This window comes from Melanaphis sacchari, unplaced genomic scaffold (assembly GCF_002803265.2).
Source record: "Melanaphis sacchari strain LSU unplaced genomic scaffold, SCAv2.0 Contig4_pilon_pilon, whole genome shotgun sequence".
Lineage (NCBI taxonomy): Eukaryota > Metazoa > Arthropoda > Insecta > Hemiptera > Aphididae > Melanaphis > Melanaphis sacchari.
In genome coordinates, this window is record NW_020271335.1 from 6,501,543 (window position 1) to 6,508,459 (window position 6,917).

A 6,917-nucleotide genomic window follows, 5' to 3' on the forward strand; every position below is an offset into this window, starting at 1 on the left:
ATTTACCTTTATTATATACTTTATTAAATTAACATAACCGTATTACGTTAAACTATAATATAATATATAGTCGTATAATACCTATATATTAATTAAATAAATAAAAATAAAATAATGCACAAGGGAGTTATACTTATATAATATACAGTCTCTATAGATTTACTGAGTTTTAATTCCCTCCTAAATTCTGTATCACAATTTTGTAGAATTTATTCAAGCAACGGTCACTGCAGTATAAAAAATTGTAATACATTTGCTATGTAATGAACTGAGTTTTTGTTAATGATTAATTAAATAAATACTTTTTAAATTATACAGGAAAACTGGAAAGTTATATAATTATATCTAGTATTATGCAGAAGAACTAAAGGATAAAAAGATTTTAAACGTATATAGACATTCCTACCTATAAATGCAAAGGTGCATTCTGTTGAAATTTCCACATAGCAAAACGAGACATTGAATTTGAATTTTTACGCCAAAAACAATAGTCACGGAATGAATCGTAATTAATACAACGGGAAAATTCACTCTAACAAGTTATTGACATTGAATTATGTTAACTTTTTATAATTTATCAAATTTATCACGTAAAGATTAAAAACGAAGTATAATTGTATTTATTGTATTTATTTATTTAAAAAAATTGTTATGCACTTTTATATATTTTATTTTCATTTTTATTTTTATTAAATTTAATATAACTTCTTATTTCTTAATAAAAAAAATATTTTGATGGATTTCTTAGAGCGTTTAAAATAGCTTATTCGTAGTATTTTTAATAGCCGAAAATCAATAAATCTATTTTTTCGTATTAACCATGTTTCTATTATGCTCTGCGATTTCGATGACTCTCGTCCTTTTGCTTAAATATTATTTTAATATCATAGTATACTTGTCCGCTAGCCAAATGGTCCACAGCTCACGTGGTTTCATATTGTGAATGACTTTATGAACCGTAACTTATTTAGGCATAGAAGTAGGGTGATATTTATTTAAATTTTCATAGTTAATATACCCTCATTACAGTACTCATATCCGACATAAATATATAACAAAATCTAAATGCGATACGATAGTCACGGGTGAACAAACGCAAGATCATATTTTACACTTAATATTGTATAATTTATTCACTCCTTCGATAATCGGTAAAAAGTTTGTTAAAAAAAATATTTGAAAAAATACATTGTTATTAGTTACCATTACAAAAATTCGTTAAAATATTTGTTTTCAATTTTATGTTTTAAAAAAATCGTTGTACAATTACAGTAATTTATGGTGCAAAATTAGAATATTTCAAATGAGATTTGTGTTTCGTATAAAAATCGGTGTACACTTGTCAATCAATGATCAATCAAGATTTAATCTTTCTGTACGTAATTTTACTTTGACACTATTATCAGTGTATCAATGATTTATTAAAAAAAAACCTATAAATCAGTTAGCTTCAGCTATACACAGTTCATTTTTTTCATTTATGCAACACGATCTCTATTGATAAGTGATTTGTTTGATTACAATTTACCAATTGAAACTAACTGATTTATAAAAATATACTGTGTAATATTTTTATTGTAAATTCATTTAAATAGTAAATAATTTATTTAAAAATATGTATTTGTTTCTTAAACATTTTAAATAAGTAAATTTAATATAGGAACTATATAACAATTGTTTTTTTTTGTTTTACATTATCTTAAAGCTTTACTTATAGTTTATAGAAACCTCACTCTAAATATATATATATACAATATACATATTTCAATGTTTGTTTTTGAACTATATACCACTAGACACAAGTAATTGCATGTAAGGTAGTATATTGAATACGAAAAACCAAACAAATTTAAAAGTACCATTAGGATTTTTAAACAATATATCTCGAAAACAAAACTAACGAGAACATTTTTATTTTTGGGATTGTTTGACTACCTATATTAGAAATGTTGGAAATACAATCAATTTTACCTATATACGTATTGTTATTTATAATATCATTCTTCAAATGTAATATCAATAAATAATAGTGTAACTGTAAACTATGTATTGGGAAGCTTTGAGTTAACGCTGAAGTAAAACATTTTGGTTTAATCTATATCTTTACATTTTAATTTTGAACTAATTTATTAAAATGTTAACAATCTTAAAAGGATATATTCGAGCTACTTTCTTTGTATTCAATTGTATATTATATAGTTATTACAATTAAATACTTAGTTACATTGATACCTAAAATCTATGTAGTTAGTTTTAATCACAAATCTTAGAAAATAAAGATAATAAAGATACTTAACTGTTTTTATGTTGAATGCTATAAAATAGTTTATATAAAGGTAGAAAATTAATTACGTATAAAAAATTTTGCAGATATACTTAAACTTCAAAAGAATTATTAAAAGCGAAAAAATCTATTTAGTCAAAATAAAATCAATTTATAAGTTATCGATAAATCTCAAACATACTAATATATAATAATTATAAAATACGAATTTCGAATTGAATAATATATACGGTGAAGCGCGTATAGATGTGATTTATTAATATCGTAATATTTGCTGTCGCCGGATTTATACTACGGTCAAGACTACCACACGTCATCTATTTGGTTTATACGATAGTTTTAAAGCGGTTAACCACATAATTTTTCCTCGATATGTCTCAAAAGAAAACTGCGATCACGGAATGTTTTCTCGACGTCCGTCATACCATTAGATTTTTGATGATTTCTTCATGTAGACCGGCGGAAAATGTATTTTTTGTATAAATTGTTTTTTACGTCAGCTATTCTTGTATAGTGATTTGTGATAGATACGCGGAGAAAATAACTATAAAAAAATGGAATTATTATAAGAGTTAAGTATTATGCAAATTATTATAGAAAAAAGTAATCAAATATTAAATTTTGATTACTATGAAATAAAACCATAATTTTACCATAATTTATAATTTTCGTAAGTTTTTATTTTCTAATAAAAAACTTTTATTTACTCATTACTGTATTTTAGAGGGAATTTATTTGAATTGATATATGTGAAAATGTTTAAAATGTGTAAGTTTGTAGTTGGTATTATAAACGTCTAAGAAAGTTTAGTACTGTCGGTATACACATTATATACGCTAAACTCACGAGTTAACCGTAATAATTTTCATACTAAGTCTAAAAAATATACCATTGTATCGTTCTTTTTATCCGCTCCCATACAGTTCAATCCTCGATAAAACCGTTTTCGCGTCACTGTTTAAAAGTGATGGGTATTATGTTTTGAGTAGTACGACATCTGAGCTAAACGAGTCTTGTACACGTAATGTATTCGTGAGCCTCATCAGTGATGCGTCATCACTTTTGTCTTGATTATTGACCTACTTTTATCCTCGATGATTTTGAAGTGGTAAATACATATCAAGGTTAAAAGTTGGTCAACAATAGTCAATAAACAATAATATTTACTATTCTCAGGTTCTTCGTATAGTTATAACCTCTTCGATAGTTATTTATAAGTTGTTGTAGTTGAAAATTATAAGCAGTGGCATAGTCAATGGGGTTTAGGAGCTACAGTCTTTTTTAAAATTTTAGGAAAATTTAAATATGCTTTTAGTATTTTTATGAAAGTTACTGAAAAGTCTAAAATATTATATAGATATTCACAACTTCAGTATACCAAGCTTTCTTTATATTAAAAATGATCAGCCCATATTTCACCCAGAATAAAAATATTGAATACACTACTATTGTAGTGAAATCAAAATAGATTTTATATTCTTTGACAATTATTCAAAATTTATTCATGGACTACCACCACTACCAACACCAGCCCCACCACTATCACCATCGTCCATCATTAATTTTTCTATCTTAGACTCGTACCTTTACCAAATCTTCTTCGACACAACTTTTTAGTTTTTTATTAAATCGATTAAAAACTTTTAATTTATCATCAACAACTTAATAATTAAATGTACTTAAATCATATTTTTCTTACACTAAACTAAAAAAAAAATCAAAATGTATGAAGAATTTTTACGAAGTATGAGTACGCCTGTATACATAATTATGTTAACATGTTTTCGTATTTTTTTTTTTAACCAAAACTCTTTTTTATCAATCAGTTTGATTCTGTTATGAATTCGTTTAAAACCTAAAAGTTTACAATCTACTATATTCTGCTATACGTTGTAGAAATAATAATCGTTGGAAACTATTTATTTTTGAAATATACTTATGTTTTTTAATTGTTTTCTTTTATTAGGAGGTATAACTGTAAATAAATATTTTGGTTCATCAGCCATTGTATCTTCTACGTTCGTGGTAATTATTATACTTTATATTCAGTAGAAAAAACCAAGATCAAATATATTTTGAAGATTACGCTCAACTCGGCGCCGGATAGTGGCTTGTTCCAATATTAAATTTGAAGACAATGATAAATCACCGTCGCGCGTATTCGAAATGTCGAGAAATGATTTCGGGTAAAACTCGGTTATTTTTCGTGATTGCTGACATTTCTTCAAAAATGTTTGACAGCTGTAGTTGTCGATAGTTTTCCTTAATGCTTATATATAACCATTTGAAAGGAAATCGAAAAATGACCTCTTCAAAGTATACCATCTAAACTCGATTTCTGATACATGAAGGTGTTAGACAAAACTTTCGGAACACCTCTTCTATCTAAAAAAAATATCCATAGATAAGTATTAAAAAAACTTCATTTTAAAACCAATACATTTATCACGGCTCACTTCACTTTTGTGTTTTGAGTCTAAAACACTTATATAAAAAGTCGAAATGAATATTCCAAATGAAAGTCGTTGAAAGTAATGACTGTAATACCTGTATTTGTAAATAAAAACAATTTAAACTCAAGTAATAACAAGAAATAATTGTAGGATATATATCATTAAGAAGTATTGATAAACATAACGCTGACATAGATTTTATTAATTTATATTTTATGTACATTTATTAATAATTATTTTAGAAATTTTTTTTATTATTTTAGGAATTCTATGATTTTACAAGTAATTTAAGAGAATTTAATCAAAATTATAGATGTCTCCTGTGGTTATTTTTTTTTATTAAATATTTTAAATGTTGAGATTTTAATATATGTTAAAAGGCTGGTAATAATGTCACTATATTTTCAGGACTATTATTTTTATCTTAAAATTGAACTAATATTTAAATGGTTGGCTGGCAATTATTTTTAAATTATAAAATCATGTTGTTTAACTAATTGAATTATCAAGTATAGAATATGCGGTTGTAGTAATTATTGTGGCTTAGAATCACACACATTTATTAAAATATTAGTTTTTACATTTTAATGAATTTATACTGGAAGTAAACGAGTGAGTAGAAATATTCAAAATGTATTGATTATAATGATGTGGAATGTAGAAGTTAACTATCTTAAAAACTATAATGAATTATAGAAAAATGTTTTCAATTTTTAGTCAAAGTTTTTATTAATTTCCCCTTTTTGGTATTTTAGTTGTATTCATTTAAAATGCGTCAATATGTTAAAAACATTATATTGTCAATTTATCACGTATTATGTATCTAATTAATTAGGGAACCACATGCGCATAGTCCTGTTTTGTACATTTTAATATACAAATGGGTTTTAAATTAATGAAACATTTAAAAATTATAGCTATAAAAATACTAATAAATAATAATAATAATAATACTATAAAAATAGACTCTTATAGTTATCACTTATAATTATTTTCTTTATCAATAGTCAATGCAACTTATACTTTATTATTGAATTCTAGTCTAGAGATAAATTATTAATATAAATAGTTTACAACAAAAGCCTACATTATTTATTATTACGTTTTATATTGATATTCTATAAAATAAATATGAATTTATAATTGTTAATTGTTAATTAATAAAATAAAATGGTTACATACAGATTAATTAGATAAAAATACAAATATTAAGGAAATAAGCAAGTCTTCTTTAATTATTGTAGCATGATTAAATAAGTAGAAAATTACTGTCAAACTATATTGTTGATCAATATATATTAAAATAACTGGAAATTATTGTAAAACCTAGTTTTACCAATTCGATTAGAATAATATAGTTTGTGAAACATCAGTGTCCAAAGGTAAAGATTTCTTTTATCCCAACATTCTATCAATTTTATTCGTTTTAATGTTTTCTATGGGTTTAAAAAGATAACAAAACACTTTCAATGCCTTTATCCATTAAAAGACAATCTAGTTATGATTTTACGTTTTTATAGAAACTTTATGTTCAGTTTATATGATAAGGAAGAAAAAAGAAACAGTATTTTTTATGATAGATACAATAAAGTTGTTTTTCTTAGATTTTCTCATATCAGTAATAAATAAGAATACATAATTCTTTATAATCTAATGTAAAATATGTGTCATTCTACTTATAAAACTGAGTAATTCAAATAGTTTTTTCTTAAACTTTTAGTTGTCAAGAAACCATTAGTCAATGCTAAACGCCCAAACACATATAATTATAATTTATATAATATACGAAAATCAATTTTTAATCTTATAAGTGGTATCAGTTTCTTTAGTTAAATTTTTTATTAGTTTCCTATTTGGTTATGGACTTTTAGTAAAATTCTTTATACAAATAAAACATACTATAGTACTTTTGAATATTTAGATAAGAACATTAAAAACTAGTAACGATGTTTTAGTAGGTACACCAATACCTACTATCCTACTATACATTTACTTTTAGCTATTTTAGACGTACATTTATTTCTATATAATATTATATTTTTATTATTGATATTTTATGCTTTAGTGATTCTATTGCAATCGTTACAATAGTAGTTTTTAACATACACAAAGAAATAAGTTACTATATTTTATTTTAATATGTAAATAAAAATATCAAAAGAATGGTTTCTTTTTCATTT